Source organism: Ailuropoda melanoleuca, chromosome 10 (genome assembly GCF_002007445.2).
Source record: "Ailuropoda melanoleuca isolate Jingjing chromosome 10, ASM200744v2, whole genome shotgun sequence".
Classification (NCBI taxonomy): Eukaryota; Metazoa; Chordata; class Mammalia; order Carnivora; family Ursidae; genus Ailuropoda; species Ailuropoda melanoleuca.
Genome location: NC_048227.1, coordinates 18,179,572 through 18,195,857, shown reverse-complemented (window position 1 = coordinate 18,195,857; position 16,286 = coordinate 18,179,572). Strand labels below are relative to the sequence as shown.

Below are 16,286 nucleotides of genomic sequence, written 5' to 3'. Positions count from 1 at the left end.
TTCGGTCTTCCCAGAATTAATTTGCAGCCAAGCTGAGTGCACAGCAAACAGCAATATTTGCATTTCTCTGCTGAGTGTTTGGCGTCGGGGGGGGGGGATGCTGGGGCGAAAGCCGAGGAGGTCAGTGTACTCAGCCCAGGAGAAATCAATTTTAAGAAGTGGAAAAGGAGATGGTACCAGAAAAGAATCTGGAAATGACAGAGATCAAACCATGTCCATGTTTTGATTGGCCATAATCCGGTGCCACAGCCCTGGCAAAAGCCGGCTGGATAGTCACCAGTGAAAAAGCATGTGCCTCTCACGGAGGAAGCTTCCAGCAGCCACAACTTATTTTCTGCGCATTTACTCGTTGCTGGCAGCACACCAAGCTTTGTATAAGAATTTTCTTTTTTTTTTTTTGCTTTTATTTATTATTATTATTTTTTTTAATTTAATTTTATTATATTATGTTAATCACCATACAGTACATCCCCAGAATTTTCTTATTGGATCTTCAACACTAACTCTTTTAGGCAAATAGTCACGTCTTCTTTTCACTGATAAAGAACCTGAAGTTCCAAACAGTTTAAATGACGCCGGCAGTCAGAGCCGATCAGCTAGTAAATGACAAAATCAGGAGGCCAGCCCTGGGCTTTCGGACTCCATATCCAAGCCCATTACTCGTGGTCTACACTGCAGGGATTGTATGTCTGAACCCAGAGTGACCCCACAGATGTGTTTCGTTGGGCTCACAGAGTGGGGTTGTTTTTCACACATTTGTTAATTGCCAATATTTAAAAAATCGGAAGGTGACTTATAAAAAATCGAATTCCGAGCCCTCTTTAAAAACTGAATTATCTGGTGACCCTGAGCTCCCATTCCTGCCTGGTAACTACTGGCTGGAGCGGTTTCAGTGGACCCTTCTAGATGGTGCACGTGTGCTGGTTCTGCCACAGTCCTCACCGCTCCCTATTACCACACACCCAGCCCTCTCTATATTATTGATCCAACACCTGCCGAACTTACCAGATCTTTTCTGCTGAGGAAATTTCTCTTTTTTTTTTTTTCTTCAGGGAGGAAGTGAGTCCTAGAAATGATTCTATAGGCTCACATTGTTGGATATTTGCTTATAGACTATTCTATGATCAGGCCAGTGTTTCCAACAAGACAGGTAATATAAACCAGTAAGGTAGGGCAGTGGTGAATAACTTTCTGAGGTGCAGACAAGAGCAATTTATGTGAAAAATACACACATAGACATATATATTTATAGCTTGTGATTTTTCCTACGTTCAAAATGAAAAGCATATAATGAAGTCTCATGTTGATACGTAGATATTTTAAGGACTTAGATCACCTAGTAATTAAACTGAACCTAAAATGGCTGACATTCGGGCACATTTGAAAAGCAGCTACATGGGGATTCTTGATAACCTTTCACTCCGAAAAATTGATGTGGAGTCCTTTGGGGAAATCAGCCTGCCCCGTGTAGCCCAAAGGTGATGGGGCTGGTCAGAAAACCATCACCACGGCATGGCCTTCTCTCAGTCAAGGGTAAAGATCACTCCCTGCAAGACGATGGATTTCCTGTGCTCCACTCTGATGAGCATCTTGGGAGAAAAGACCCGGTCTGCGGCTGCAGCCTCTGAGAGTGAGAACATCCCCAGGGGCCTGTGGCAGGAAGCTGGGAGACCCAAATGCCCACAGAGTCTCTCCGTAATGGTGGGAGCCACTACTCAGCCCCACCATTGCTGTCATGCAGAAACGTGGCCCCAGCCAGGAAAGCTTCTCAAGAGAAGCCCGAAGCTGCACTTTCTATGAAATCTCCAAATGGCCACGTGCTAACAAAGTGCTCTTTGAGGAGTCTCTTGGTGGTCTCTGACCTGGAAGATAACAGTAATCATCCCTACTGTGTGCGTGACCTGAGCTAAGCTTGTAGTGTGGGCTAATTTAAGCAATTCCCACTGTCTAACCCTGACTGTGTGCCAGGCACTCTTCTCAGGGCTTTGAGGCTATTAACTCATTCAATCCTCCGAATAACCTTGTGCAATGGGCACTCTTAGTGGCATCCCTTCGCATGAAGCAGGAAACTGAGGCATAGAGAGGCTAAATCACATAGCTAGCAAGTGGCAGGGCTGGGATGGGAACTGAGGGCTCTGGGTCCTGGCTCTGGCTCGCCGTCACTCCTCCGTGAATGTTCCCAGCACCCCTTTGAGGTATGTCTGGTTAGCACCCCCATTTCATAGAAGGAGAAACTGAGGCCAGGAAGGAACAACCACTTGCCCGAGGTCACGGTCTGTCTGACACCAGCGCTGGGGACGTTCTGGACCCCTCGCTTGTTTGTACAAGGCAAGGGGGGTGGGGCTGAGAGGAGTGAGGGAAAGATTTACGAAGGACCCAAATGTCATCGTTTTTCTGATAAGAAAAAGGCTACTCTAGCTGTCAGACCATAAGCAGCAACCTTTATGTTTACAAAGCACAAAGGGCAATTAAGTGAGACAAAATAAATCTTCTCGGGCCTCTGTCGATGGGCCTTGCAGGTCTGCGGTCTGGGGCCTGATTGACAGGACACATTACATTCAGGAGCAGACGGCCTCTGACATTTCCTTGATGCCGCACTGAAGCACGAGGGCCCGTCTCTTAAAGCACCCCTGCCTGCTGCTCTATGGGCTTAGGGATCTCCGGGGTGGGGGGGTACAGAGAGGAGAGCAGTGCGATGCTTGGCTGCGACAGGAGGTGACGGCCACATTCACAGTGAAGATGACAATCCCGATCACGATGATGGCGTGATGGTCGGCTCACTTTGCCAATGGAGGGCTCACACCCTTGTCACTGTCAGTAAGGCGGGTCCCATTACAGTTGCCTTCCGGGTGTGCAGGGGCTTGCAAGGAATTTCATAGCATCATGCAGAATGGCCTTATTGGAGACTCAGAAAGCAGGGTCAATGAGAGGAGACAGGATTCTCCGGTCCTCTTGTTGTCCACAGACAGACGCATGCCACACCAGGCTGCTCGGCTGGACCCTTGGTCCAGGTATGTCTGCCGGAAATACCCTGCCCCTAGGACTGTCCTGGGTAAGCGTAAGAATAACCTTGTCAGTGGGGAATACAGACTGGCTTCGGGAATTCTGGAGTTAGCTGGGAAAGGCCCTGGGAAGTTGGCTTTGGGAACAGCTCCTCCCGCTGGGAGTTGGAAGCCAGCTCATTCCATGAGAAGGTGAGCATGGCCCCATCCCTCCCTTGCAGGGAGGAGAACCTCTGGTCTTCCTTGACTCCTTGTCCAGCTTCATTCAGAATGGTCCTTCCTAGGGGCGCCTGGGTGGCACAGTGGTTAGGCGTCTGGCTTCGGCTCAGGGCGTGATCCCAGAGTTCTGGGATCGAGCCCCACGTCAGGCTCTTCCACTATGAGCCTGCTTCTTCCTCTCCCACTCCCCCTGCTTGTGTTCCCTCTCCTTGCTGGCTGTCTCTATCTCTGTCGAATGAATAAATAAATAAAATCTTAAAAAAAAAAAAAGAATGGTCCTTCCTTGGCATCTCAATTATCCCATGTCACCCTCAGGACGGTCCTCCCCCATTGGCACGACCAGCCCGTTTTCAGTGCTGCCTGTGGATGGAGCCTGTTTGTCTTTCACGGTCCCATTCCTGATGGTGGACATCAGGGCTGTGAGATGTGGGTGCCCAGGGGTTGGAATTCGATTCTGTGAACGGGTTCATCAATTGACCAATCGGTGACGACTTCGACCTCCATCTGGAGAGGCAACNGACTTTGACCTCCATCTGGAGAGGCAACACAAAACACAGACTCAGAGTCGGAGGGGTCTGGCCTCACATTTCTGGTGTCTGGAGAAGTGAGTGTGTGACTCCCAGTGGGCCGCTTCACATTCTGCACTCAGCTTCCACCTCGGCAAACTGGGGGAAATTTGGTGGAGCTGTGAGAAGTCAGTGAGATCAAGCGTGGCAAGTGCCCAGCTGCGTACCAAGCACATGGGCCTCTCGATGGATGTCGGTTCCTGACCATCAAGTTCCTGTTGATGCTGCTGCTGGAGATGATGCTGATGATGACAAGGATGAGGGTGACGTCCTCCAGACATCTCGTGCCACAGTCTGGGAGGAAAGATGTGAGCTGCCGGGTCCCCAGCATCCGCTCTTCTGTATTTTCTCAGTAAGGCAGACAGTAAGGCCAGCATTGTCAGCGGGGTACAGATAGGGCTTGAAAGCAGTAGAGATGGGAGAGCGGAGGGGGCTGAGCGGCACCAGGTCCCTTTCCTGGTGTCACTAGAGGGCCGGAGTTACTGTGGCTTCACCCAAAGTGATCGCTCTTTCCGGGCTGTTCCTCGCATGTGCTGCTGGTATGGGTCGATGAGCTACCCTTGACCAGATTGATCACACCCTGTCCTCTGCCCTTCAAATGCTTCAAACGTTCATGGTGGCATGGAAATCCACCTAGCTGTGACCCGGCCACTCCACTGTGGAGACCAGGAGGCAAGATTTTTATGACTCAAGAAGAGGAACATTCAGGTCCCTAAGTCCAAACACCCAGGTGGGTTCTGTCTGTCTGAGCCCCCAGCGCAGGACCTACTGGTCATGGAATTGTTATAGAATAGGGAGGGATGTAGGCAAGCCAATACTTCTAAATTGTGACTGCAGATGCCAGGGTGTCCCTCCCTCCTGGAAAGAAGTCATGAAAATCTACCACCACCTCCCACTGTTGGCTCCAAAGAGGCCATCGTGCTTCGTGGTACTAAAATAGACGTCTGGAGACCTGAGCTTGAATGTCTGCCTCTCCATCACCCAGATGACCTGGGGCAAGTCACTTCCATCCAAACGCCACCTTCTTTGTGCTTTGGAATGGGTAAAGGTCCCAGCTCAGACCATCTCACTCGGCTGTAGTGAGGACCAAATGAGACAAGGGTGTGCAGGACCTTTGAGAGGTGTAAAGTGCTGGGAAAGCACTTGCTTTATTTATAGCCTGTCTGTTCTCTCTGACAGTTACTTAAGGAGGAGAAAGAAGCCCATTAAGGAGAGCTCCTCCCCTCAAAGGGGGAGCAGCCAAGCATAGTCCTCAAAATCCTTGTGCTTCTACTGAAGTATCTACCCAATATAAAGTAACACTTAAGCAAGAAAATATGATGAAGATAAGGAGGAGAGGGAGGATGGTAATGAGGAACAGGGGGTGACTGAACAGGACTATCAGGATGTTTTCAGCAGCAAGTGATTGACTGAAAACGGCTTAAACAATAAGACAATTTATAATCTCATGCAACTATTGTGTAGTGGATGAAGAGGGTGGGTTTCAGGTCCACTATGATCCAGGACTCAACAATACCACCTGCAGCCAATGTGTTTCCCATCTTCCCACTCCACCATCCTCACTGTGTGTGGGCTTTGTGCTGCCTGCCCCCTCCCCAGAGACTCAAGATGGTGTGCGTGGTTCTAAGCTTCATGTCTAGGACATTGTAGGGGCAAAAACGGAGGAAGTGTAGGAAATAATGTAGGAAAAAGAAAAAGGGGCCACCTCTTCCTGTGTCCCCTTCTTTTTTTTTTTTTAAAGATTTTTTTTTTTATTTATTTATTTGACAGAGATAGAGACAGCCAGCGAGAGAGGGAACACAGCAGGGGGAGTGGGAGAGGAAGAAGCAGGCCCATAGCGGAGGAGCCTGATGTGGGGCTCGATCCCGTAACGCCGGGATCACGCCCTGAGCCGAAGGCAGACGCTTAACCGCTGTGCCACCCAGGCGCCCCCCCTGTGTCCCCTTCTTAAGAGGGAGGACAATTTTATCAAGAGGAACTCCAGAACTTTCTCCTAACTGGACTCTTGTTCACTGGCAAGGGGAAAAGAATTCCCCAGGAATAACAATGCTGTCCAATTCAGCAGACACCAGTCACATGAGACTACTTTTTAAATTGAAATATAATTCATATACCATTAAATCACCCTTTAAAAGTGTTTAATTCAGCGGATTTTCATATATTTGCAATGCTGTGCAATGATCACTACTAATTCCAGAACATTTTCATCATCCCAGAAAGAAACCCTGTACTCATTCCCTCCTCCTCTTAGCCCTTGGCAACCACTAATCTACTTTCTGTCTCTATGGGTTTGCTTATTCTGGACATTTTGTATAAATGGAATCATACACTATGTGATCTTTCATGTCTGGCTTTTTTTTTTAATTGACATAATGTTTTCAGGTTTCATCCATGATGTAGCATGAATCCATACCTCATTTCTTTTTGTGGCTGATTAATATTCCATTGTGTGGATATACCAGATTTCAATGTGCTGCATTTATCTGTTGAAAGACAATTGGGTTGTTTCTATTTGGAGGCTATTATGAATAATGCTACTGTGAATATTCATGCACAAGTGTTTGTGTGAATGTGTGTTTTCAGTTCTCTTGGGGGTAGACCTGGGAGTGGAATTGCTGGGTCATGTGGGACCTCTATGTTTAACTCTTAGAGGAGCTGCCAAACTGTTTTCCGAAGGGACTATATATCATTTTACATTCCTGCCAGCAATGCAGGAAGGGTTCAATTTCTCTGTATCCTTGCTGATACTTGTCTCTTTTTATTATTATTATTATTATTACCAGCATGTACCTTTTAAATTTTAAATTGATATTAATTAAACTTAAATAAAACATAAAATTCAGTTTCTCAGTGGGACTAGCCACGTTTCAAGTACCCCATAGCCACATGTGATGACTGGCTACTTTTCCGCATTGAGAAGCACAGAACATAGCTCTCATCTCATCTTGGATTAGCCCTGGTCAAGGCCAGTCAACATCCTCCTACTGGAGCTGGAGATCAGGTCAACTTCCCCTGCTGCATGATTTCTAGGTTTTAGGGAAGGAGGAAGGGGGAAGGAGGAAATGAATGGCAGGAGGCAACCAACTGTCTTCCTCATTAACATTTTACATAGGCCTTCATCATGTATTAAAAAAAAAATTTCTGCCTGCGCATCTTTCTCCACTATCACTCTTACAACCATGTATTATTGGTCCTATTTTGCAGCTGAGGAAATTGGAGCTCAAAGAAATTCAGTGTCTTGGAGAAGATCATAGTTAATAAGTAGAAGGACCAAGAAGAGGTCTTCTCTTGGCTTCATATCTCATACAAATGGCCACTGCTGTAGAGGTAAAGCCCTTGGATTAGGAAAAACGCATTTAATTCTGGCCTTTCCCACCCCAACTCCCACCTCACCCATCTTCCTCACAGAGCTAGCAGATTCCATTCCTAAGAACCGTCTGAAATGTGTCCAGTGTTCTGCAGGGACAGAATTAGAGAATGTGAGACTAGATCACTCAGCTCCAAACTCATTTATTTGCCTAAACATCCATTCACTCAAAAATCTGCCCCTGGAGGCAATATGATGGGAGACTAGAAAGCCCGGTCTTCCTTCACCAATGGGAATACCAAACAAACAACTACAGACTGACTAAAATAATTTTATAGGAGCCCGAGACCAAAAGATTCATGGCAACCAAGTGAATACCCAATCAAAAAAATAAAATAAAATAAAATAAGCCAATTCAAAATGGAAGGAAATTTCATGCAATTTTTCCTCACTATTGGCCCACACCCTCCCCCATTCAGCAAGGAGCAGTGTGGAGGAAGGGGCTCAATTCCACTTTCCCTCACTCAAGCCAGAAATAAGAATGGAAATTGTATGCAACATCCGTGCCTGCCTGTGGGCTGCCCAAGGGACTAGCTTCTGTCTTACCAGACTTGAACTCAAGACAGGAATGGTGGAAAACTGTGGATCTTAAGTTAGACACTGAAGAAGGCAGCAGTGGGTGCCAGAGTGCAGGAAAACTGCAGATCCACGGACGCCTTGGGGCAAGAAATTATAAACAGAGGAATATAATAGAACATCTAAGGCCCTGAGAAGAAACTAAGGTAAAACATTATAGGAAATTAAAGCATTTAATCTACATGGATGGAACTGGAGGGTATTATGCTGAGTGAAATAAGTCAATCAGAGAAAGACAATTATATCGTTTCACTCATATGTGGAGTATAAGGAATAGCACAGAGGATCATAGGGGAAGGGAGGGAAAACTGAATGGGAAGAAATCAGAGAGGGAGACAAAGCATGAGAGACTCTTAACTCTAGGAAACAAACTGAGGGTTGCTGGAGAGAGGTGGGTGGGGGGATGAGGTAACTGGGTGATGGGCATTAAGGAGGGCACATGACGTGATGAGCACTGGGTGTTATACGCAACTGATGAATTATTGAACTCTATGTCTGAAACTAATTATCTACTATAAGTTGGCTGATTGAATTTAAATAAAAACAAAAAACAAACAAACAAAAAGCCATCCTGCTGTGTAATTGAAATACAACCTCAAATCTGTTCTCTTATCCTTCATAGAGAACTGTGTGTACTAACAGTAATAAAAATTTGTTGAGCATTTAAAAAAAAATAAAGCATTTAAAAGCAGCCAGGGGAAAATCAGGGGGTGGGGGGTGGGGAGAACACACAAATCCAGATATAACAAGTGCCCAGAAAAAACCTGAGAAAAACTTAAGCCATCACCACAGGCTGATCTCAAGGGTCAGCAAACCACTAATTAATAAAAATCTTCCGTGCACAGACTGGGAAAGAGAACTTTTTTCAAATGCCCAAATTTGAACAAAAGACCACAAAGCTTGAAAAAACAAAGAAACAAAACAAGCAACAACAACAACAAAAAAAAAAAACATGAAAACATGGAAACGTGGTCCATTCAAAGGAAAAAAATAAATACCCAGGGGTACCTGGCTGGCTCGGTTAGTAGAGCATATGACTCTTGATCTCAGAGTTGTGAGTTCAAGTCCCACACTGGCTGTAGGGCCTGCTTAAAATTTGTTTTAAAATTTTTTTAATTTTTAAAAATTAAATATCCAAAAATAGTCTCTGAAGACATACATAAACACATGCATCAGACTTATTAGATCAAGACTTTTAAAAAAATATCTTAACTATGCTTATAAACCAAAACTAAATGAATTTATTCCTTGAATGCAAGGATGGTTCAACATATGAAAGTCAATCATTGTGATACAACATATTAATATATGGAGGGGGAAACCTACATGATCATTTCAACTGATGCAGAAAAAAATCTGACAAAATTCAAATCCTTTTCATGATGAAAACACTCAACAAACTAGGAACAGAAGTAAACCACTTCCATATAATAAAGGCCATCTATGAAACACTCATAGCCAGCATCATACTCAGTGGTGAAAGATTAAAGCTTTTCTTCTAAGATCGGGAACGAAACAAGAATGCTATTTTCACCACTTCTACTCTGCACAGTACTGCAGAATACAATACAATTCTTATGCAAGAATAAGAAATAAAGTACATCCAAACTGGAAAGGGAGAAGTAAAATTATCTCTGTTCACTAAGAACATGGTCTTGTACGTAGAAAACTCTGAAGATGGCACGCACACACACAAAACTGTTAGAACTAATAAATGAATTCAACAAAGTTGCAGGATACAAAATCAACACATAATAGTTGGAATTTTGTACACTAACAATGAGTAATCTCAAAAGGAAATTAAGAAAGCAATTTTGTTTATAATATCATCAAAAATAATAAAAACCTTAGGATAGTAGACCCAATTTAAAAAAAACAGTTTTGGAATTCACCAAAGATAAGCTTTGTTTTCCTTTTCCATTAAATCATTTTAGGCATCATGTTATAGATATTACCATTTGGGGCATTTGTGTAAATAAAGGTGGGTGTTTTATTTTTCACCTTTAGAGATGTGGCGATGATTGAAATCTGGCCTGAGACCATGAATTTTTCCTAATAGCCAGATGTCTATTCATCCCAGCACTCTAAATTTATAAACCTCAGCTTTGACCTAAGCAAGCTTAAATGGAAGTAATACTTGACAATGTTTCACTAACCTCTATCACGTATACACATGCCACTTCTTTAATTTACTTTTCATGCATAATTGTTCACCCATATGGTAAAAAAAAAATCTGTTACACAAAAATACAAATTCACTTTTCATCTACAAGTGGTAAACCCCATATGTTTTTTCTTAAAAAAAAAAATGTGGTAAATCCCTTTCTGAATTTTATGGTCTTCATTTTTACATACTACCTACTTCATTTTATACTTTCTTCTTTATAACTCAATATCATATGATTATGATTATTATATGAAACCTGTATGTTTTTTAAATTTTTTTGTTGGAGAGAGACTAAGCAGCAGGGGGAGGGGCAGAGTGAGAGTGAGAGAGAGAATCTTAAGCAGGCTCTGTACCCAGCACAGAGCCTGACTGAAGGCTTGATCTCACGACCCTGAGATCATGGATCATGACCTGAACCAAAATCAAGAGTGGGATGCTTAACTAACTGAGCCACGCAAGTGCCCCTGTATATTTTTTATTTTTAATGGCAACATGACACACAATTTTATTATACACACACACACACACACACACACATGCACACACACATACAGATACACACTTCTATAAGGATTTCTCAATTTCAATCATATGATACATCCTTAATTTATTTTTTAAATATTTTATTTATTTATTTATTTATTTATTTATTTATTTATTTGAGAGAAAGAGAGAGTGAGAGAGAGAACATGAGCGGGGAGGAGGGGCAGAAGGAGAAGCAGCCCCTTGGCTGAGCAGGGAGCTCCACTCGGGGATGGATCCCAGGACCCTGACCATGACCCAGGCAAAAGGCAGACGCCCAACCAACTGAGCCACCCAGGCACCCCATCCTTAATTTCTAATTTTGTGTTGTTATTGATATCAAAGTTACTAACATCCTTGTAAAAACTTGGACTTAAGTTTATATTTTTAGGTTAATTTCTTGGGTAATAATTGTATCTAATATGACATTATTTGGTATAAGATGTGAAAATTTTATATGAGGTATTTTTGTATAGCCTCGGTCCCTCAAGATAGTCAAATTACACTTTTGCTATTTTAATAAATTGGAATATTATTTCTCTTTTCAAGAAAAAGAATAAAATAGTTAGGAATAAACTTAACCAAGGAGGCAAAAGTTTTGAGAACTTCAAGATGCTGAAGGAAATTAAAGAGGACACAAATAAATGGAAAGACATCCCATGTTCATGGATTGGAAGACTTAATATTACTAAGATGTCAATAATCTACATACTCAATGTAGTATCTACACACTCAATGCAATCCTTATCAAAATCCCAACAACATTTTTTGCAGATATAGAAAAATCCATCCTAAAGTTTGTATGGATTTGCAAGAGATCCCAAATAGCCAAAGCATCTTGAAAAACAAGAACAAAGTTGGAAGTTTCACACGCCCTGATTTCAAACTCACTACAAAGCCACAGTAATCAAAACACTGTGGTACTGGCATGACGACAGACATATAGACCAATGGATTAGAATGGAAAGCCCAGAAATAAACCCTTACATATATGGCCAAATGATTTTAATAAGTGTGCCAATGCCACTTAAGGGAGGAAAGGACAATCTTTTCTGTAAATGTTTAACATAGGGGAAACTAGATATCCATGTTTTAAAAACAAAGAACTTGGTCCCTTATTGACACTGTGTACAAAAATTAACTAAAAATGGATCAAAAACCTAAATGTAAGAGCTGAAATCCTAAAATTCTTAGAAGAAAACATAAGGGAAAATCTTCATGACATTAGATTTGGCAATGATTTCTTAGATATGACCAAAAGCATAGGCAGCGAAAGAAAAAAATAGGTAAATTGAACTTTTTCCGAATTTACAGTTTTGTGCATCAAAGGGCCCTATCATGAGTGAAAACACAACCCATGGGATGGCAGAAAAGATTTGCACATTATATGTCTGGGAAGGGATTGATTTCCAAAATCTATAAAGAATCTATAAACAACTCAAAAACAATAGTAACAAAAAAATAAGCAACCCAATCAAAAAATGGGCAAAGGACTTGACATAGACATTCTCCAAATACGATACACAAATGGTTAACAAGCACATGAAAAGGTGCCCAACATGATTAATCATTAGGAAAATGTAAATAAAAACCACTGTAAGATACCACTTCACACCCGCTAGCACGGCTACGGTCAAAGAGTGAGAAAGTAACAAGTTAGTGAGGACGTGGAGACATTGAAAGCCTGGAACATCGTTGGTGGGAATGGAAAGGGGTGCAGCCACTGTGGAAAACGGTATAGTGATCTTCCAAAAATTCAAACCTAGAATGACCAGATGATCTAGCAATTCTGCTTCTGGGCACATGCCCAAAAGAATCGAGAGCAAGACGATGAGCAGATATGTATACATCCACGTTCACAGCAACGTTATTCACCATATCCAGAAGGTGGAGGTGACACACGTGTCCACTGACAGAAGAGTGGTCCAACACAGTCTGGTGCATACATACAGTGGAGTATTCGCCTTAAGAAGGAAGGAAACTGACACAGTGCTTAGGATGGAGATAGATTTTGAGGACCTTATGCTGAGTGAAATAAGGTAGTCACAAAAGGACAAATGTTGTAGGTTTCCTCTTATGAGGTTTCTAGAATAATGAAATTCATAAAGCCAGAAAGTAGAATAGCGGTTTCAGGCGCTTGAGGAAGGAGCAGAGGGGACATGAATGTTTAATGGGGATGGAGTGTCGGTTGGGGGTGATGACAAAGTTCTAGAGATGGATGGTGGTGGCACACAACACCGTGAATGCAGTTAATACCACAGAACTGCACACCTCAAAATGGTTAAAATGGTAAAATTTATGTTATATATATTTGATCACCATTTAAAAAATCTAGCCCCCTTAGAGTGCTTTTGCATCCACTCAGTCATTCTAGAAAGACAAATAAAGGTATTCAAAAGCAGATAAAATAGGAGGGGGAAAAGCACCCACAGGGATTCAAATGAATCCTACCCTTCGCAAAAATGTAGAAACACTGATACTCAGCAGATAAGAGAGGCACTAAGATATATTGGTTTAAAATATCCTTAACATGTTGAAAAATGATGAACCAAAAGGAAACATGGGCAGATGCAAATATTCCAGAGGCTGGTGTATTTTAGGTCCACTAATTGTTAGGGTAATTGATCGTTAGAGAAACTGATGTCTTGTGACAGACCCCATCAGGCCCACTCCTGACAATACTCCTGCTCAAAATTGGGGCAGCTGGGGTGGGGGGGAGAGGGGGAAATATGGGGCGGATGGAGGCGGGGAATGTGTTGTGGCCAAGTCCAGTGAAAACAGCTACGCGAGGGGAGCCAAAGAGTCAGGGATGTTAGACTCACCTGAACCATGGACATGGCTTCCATCTGGCTCAAGATGAGTTTCTTCTCTGCTGGGCCCCACGTCCCCTCACCAAGGTCTCTGTCAGTTCCCAGGAGGGAAACTCACTAGGAAGATCCCAGCTGCCAAGGCAGACACCTAAGACCTAACCCGGCTTTGGCTGATGGGGAAGAGGGACTCTCCCTTCCTCTTTGCTGAGTGAGGATGTGGCTAATGAAAACAGGGTGACCTAGACCATGCCGCAGAAACAGAGGGCCAGCGTGGAGAAGTGAGCTGTTCAAGGTCAGGCTGAGGGAGGGTTTCCCATTTTGGACAGGTGGTCGGGGAAGGCTTCCCTGCAAAGCTATTTGATGGAGACCTGAAGGTGGGGCAGAAGCAAGCCCTGTGGCCGTACACAGAGAAAGCATCTGGGTGGAGGGGACAGCAAGGACCATGCCACATGTGGGAGAGCTTGCAGCCAGGTTTGAAGAAGAGTGGGGAGTCTGATGCGGCTGGAACGAGAGAGTAAAAACAAAGCAGCAGAGAACAGGGCTGGATGTGCAAGGCCATGCAGGCAAAGGGAAGGACTTGGCTTCTACCCAGAGTGAAAGGGGGAGCCACAGAGGTTCTGGGAAAAGAACGGGTGAGATCTGGCTCAGGCTAACCCAGAACTCCTCTGGCTTCTCTGTTGAGACTAGACCAAGCTACTGATCAGAAACAGAAAACCCAAGCAGAGGAATGACTTATACAAAATCACACAGGATATTGGAAAGAGTCAGACAAGCCACAGTTCGCACTGTTGCACTTGGTGACGAGAAAGAAGTGTTAGTTGTACTCTCTCCCATCCCGAACCTCTCCTTCAGGGGAGAACACACAGCCACCTCATCTCAGAGACCACCTATCTCCTGCCTCTGATGGTGGGATGCGTTAACACAAACCAGCTCTTAGGAGATGGGAATAAGTTCGAATGCACCTATTGAACAAGTTTGGGTAGGGAACAGGATGTAGACTTTGGAGCTTAACTTCAGTCAGTAAGGATGAGAAAAAAAATGCATTTTTGAGCAGACGTACGCAGCAGTGTGCACAAACACAGACCTGGGCTCCATCCCTCCTCCCCACCAGCCCGGGCAATCTCTCCACCCCACTGGGGAGAAACTGGCACTTGGGCTATCCCGACGGGGCGGTAAAAGGCACATCATTCAATAAGCCTGACTCTGCCACCTGCTAGTTGGTGATGCCAATCCAGTTTGTCGGCCCCTCTATTAATCTCAGCTCACTTGTCCTGTGAAATGGGGATTTCAAATGCCAGCCTCATTTGTTTTTAACTGGAAGTTTGTACCTCTTAATCCCCTTCCCCTATTTCACCCATCCCACCACTCAGCTCTGCTCTGGTAATTTACCAGTTTCTCGTCTGGTTTATTTGTTTGTTTATTTGTTTATTTTTTAGATTCCACATATAAGTGAAATCCTACGGTGTTTGGCTCTGTCTGACTTATTTCACTTGGCATACTTTCTAAGGCCATTCATGTCATAGCAAATGGCAAGATCTCATTCTCTATAGTGGCCAAGTAATATTCCATTGTGTATCTCTATATATTCCATTATCTATCTATCTATCTATCTATCTATCTATCTATCTATCTACATAGATATAGACCCACATCTTCTTTATCCATTCATCTACCAATGGACACTTGGGTTGCATAGCATAGGGAATATAGTGAATAATATTGTCATAACATTGTACGGTGACAGACAGTGACGACAGTAATCGTGGTGAGCGCTGAGTAACGTATAGAATTGTCAAATCACCACGTGGAGCACCTGGAACTAATATAACATTGCATGTCAACTACACTTCAATAGTAAATTTTTTAAAGAAGTCCTACCCCTCAAAAGATCGATCGATTGATCAATAGATAGATAAGAAGCAGCTTCGTAAGTTTGTTGTAGGTATTTAACAACGTAAGTGAAGGTTCAGGAAGCAATGCCTGGTCTCCAGCAGTTGCCCATGGCCACAGTAAAATCTCTTTCTCGGGTTCCCTGTGAAGACTGCAGGGGCTTCCCCACCCCTCAGCTCTTCCCCACCAGCACACTCCCCACATGGACTACTTGATATCTTAATATGACTGTCTCTGGAAAAAAAAAATATTTCGAGACATTAATTGTTTGGGCTCCTTATACTTCCTCCTTTCTCTCCCCTGACTTTCAAGCAGAGCATGGCAGGAACAAAACCAAATCTTCCCTGCAACCCTCTGCCTTCTGTGCTTTATGAAGCCCAAGCCCTTAGGAAAATGGGATTCACTGGCAAGGTCAAAGTGAGAAATAGCAAGGACCAGGATTTCTCCCAGATTAAGAGAGGGGTAATAAAAGCAGAGACTGGTGGATCCTGGAGCATGCATGACCTGAAGCCTACTTCCTGACAACACTAACAGACAGCAAAATCCAAATAAGGAAGGTCTGCATGGTATGTCAGGGGGAAACCAGAATCACAATTTACAAAAGATTCCCATGCCTACCTTGGCCACTGAGAGCCACTAGACCCCAAGGGGTCACTGAGGCAGATGGTGAACGCCTCATCATCAATCATCCACATTAGTGATCAAGCAGCAGGTAGCCTGCTAAAAGATCAGTGGGCTTCCCCAAATTCCTTGACACCAGCTAAGACCCCAGAACATGAATGAGCTAATAACCTGACCTTCTTTAGGGGACCTCCAACATAGGTTGGGAGTAATGTTCAAATGGGAGGGCTCAAATTCGGAAATTGCGTTATACAAAAAAGAAGTTCGCTCTCACGCACATTTGAATTTGTGGATTGAGATTCACACCTGCAGCAGGATTAGATCCTATGGCTCCCTGTTGCCCTAGAAAATCACACCGCTCCGCCATCATAGAAGTCCCTCCGCGGTCTGGCTTCTACCCCCTCCCAGCCTCACATCTCACCACCCCCAAGGGCCGCCATATCTGCCAGCTACGCTAAACGACTCAGAGCTCCCAGAGGTTCATGTCATGCGCTCTCCCACTTCCATACCTTTGTCTGTTTTTTCCTTTGCCTGGAACACCCTTAC

At 43.8% G+C, this 16,286-nt stretch overlaps 1 long non-coding RNA gene across 1 annotated transcript in view; it reads right to left on the bottom strand.

The window, feature by feature from the left end:
• The window catches only part of LOC109491234, a 60,833-nt gene that overhangs the window by 27,375 nt on the left and 17,172 nt on the right, over positions 1 to 16,286 (bottom strand). The gene's annotated exons all lie outside the window — the stretch shown is intronic.